This window comes from Protopterus annectens, chromosome 9.part0, assembly GCF_019279795.1.
Source record: "Protopterus annectens isolate FY-2018-M chromosome 9.part0, PAN1.0, whole genome shotgun sequence".
Classification (NCBI taxonomy): Eukaryota; Metazoa; Chordata; order Ceratodontiformes; family Protopteridae; genus Protopterus; species Protopterus annectens.
The window spans coordinates 1,930,621,720-1,930,623,922 of NC_056743.1; positions in this window are offsets into that span (position 1 = coordinate 1,930,621,720).

A 2,203-nucleotide genomic window follows, 5' to 3' on the forward strand; every position below is an offset into this window, starting at 1 on the left:
GGCAATTTTATTTTCGTAACTAGCTTTGGAGGATTTTATGAGGCATCTCAGTTTCTTACTGAGGCTAGTAAGGGAGGTTTTTGCATCCTGGGATTTTCCTCTTTTCTGCAAAAGTTTCTTCCTTTTGTTGTAAAGTTTGTTTATGGCAGGGGGCCACCAGATTGGCTTCCTTTTTTTGGATGAGAGCATTTTGGTTCTATTTGGGATGGCACGATTCATGCATGAGTGGATGTTCTCGTACAGTGCCTTAGTGTAGGATTCAGCAGTTGAACTTTCAGTTACTGTCTGCATGGGTGTCATGAAGTTTGTCACTTCTGACTTTAGTAGCATGAATTTGTCTTTGGAGAAGTTTTTTATGGTGGTTTCTTTACTGGGGGGTGGGGGTGGGATGTGGATGTTAAGGGTGATTAGCTTATGGTCAGACCTGACTAACGAGGGGGTGACCATAGGTATGGAGCATTGATTTCCCATGTTGGTAATGACCAGGTCTAGGATATTGGAGCCCCTGGTGGGACTATGGATTAGTTGATCCAGGGTGTTGGAATTTATGAATTCCAAGAACCGTTGCGCAAAGGTGTTGGGACATGAGTAGTTTTCCCAGTTAATGGCAGGGTAGTTAAAATCACCCAGTATTAGGGTGTTTGGTTCTATCTTAATATTTTCCAGTATGTTTAGAAAGGTGTAGTGAGAATCTTGGGGTATGGTGGGGATCTGTAGCAAGCTACAATTTGGATTGCAGTCTTACCTAGTGTTAGTTGCACTTGGAGAATTTCAGACACATTGTGTTGGCCAACTAGCCTAGTGGTGTGAATATCCTTGGTGAATGTTGACACTCCTCCACCTTTAGTGTTTCGGTCCTGGTTTGGTGGCCAAAAAGTGTGGTAAGAGTTGTAGCCTGGTATTGCAGGGGTGCTCTCTGGAGCCTTGAACCAGGTCTCAGTTACTGCACAGATATCAATGTTCTCCATTTTTAGGAGTGCCTCGAGAGAGTGCATTTTGAGGTTTAGACTTCTAGCATTGTGTAGCATTACCTTCAGATTTTGCATGCTTGTACCTGTTATGGTGGTGGTGGTTGTGTCCTTTGAAGTTTGCCTAAAAAAGGCACTATAGGGGTGGCAAGAGCCTTAGCCAGTAACCTGAATCCCAGGGGCGACAGGTGCAGACCATCTCTGGCAAAGCATTCCACACGTACACACACAGACGCGCGCGCACACACACACACACACACACACACACACACACACACACACACACACACACACACACACACACACACACACAAAGAGACACACATGGAGATATGTGTGTGTAAGTGTGTGTTTGTGTCTGTGTATTATGCCAACCTCCCTACAAAATCTTTGATTCATCGCCCTCTGGGTTATGAGACCAACATGCTTCTGCTGCGCCACTCTGCTCTTCTATATGTGAAATCTTTAGCAGGCTTGTATTAAAATCACTTGGCTGAAATCTTTCAACCTCTTTACACTGTGGTAAGGCTACTTTGGGCTTACACAAAACTACCAGACTGCAGTTATATGACATGTTGATACCAGTATATAAAAAAATACATATGAGAAATCTGGGATGTAAGCAATAAATTTAGTAGTTAAGACTGAATAAAATTATTAAAAGTTATTATTAAAAGTTTTTATAGCATGATAGCATGATTATAATGCTATCAGCGCAACTCTGTGGTCCCAGTTATTAAAAGTTATTATTATTAAAGGTTTTTATAGCATGATTATAATGCTGTCAATGCAACTCTGTGGTCCCAGTAGAGAGTAGCTGTCAACAGAATAACCCAATCATCATCAGATTTAAAAGAAAATGAAAAATATTAACACACCTTACAGCCATCTCTGAAGTATGTACCTGGATAATACAGGGGGAATCATGGATCAGTACTCAGTGTACTACCTGTAACAGCTAGGTGTCTGTATGCATCCCTTCAAAGTCTCCATTACCTGCAATCATCTGACACCATGACTGTCCATCAATAGAGAATTGCCATGCTGTATTCTCTGATTTTCTTACAACATTTTGTGCAATCAAGATATACAGGAATATATATATATATATATATATATATATATATATATATATATATATATATATATGTGTGTGTGTGTGTATGCATGTCATTCTCCGGGGTGAATGCTGCTTTACATGTACACCTAATCATATACTTATCAGAAGGAATGAA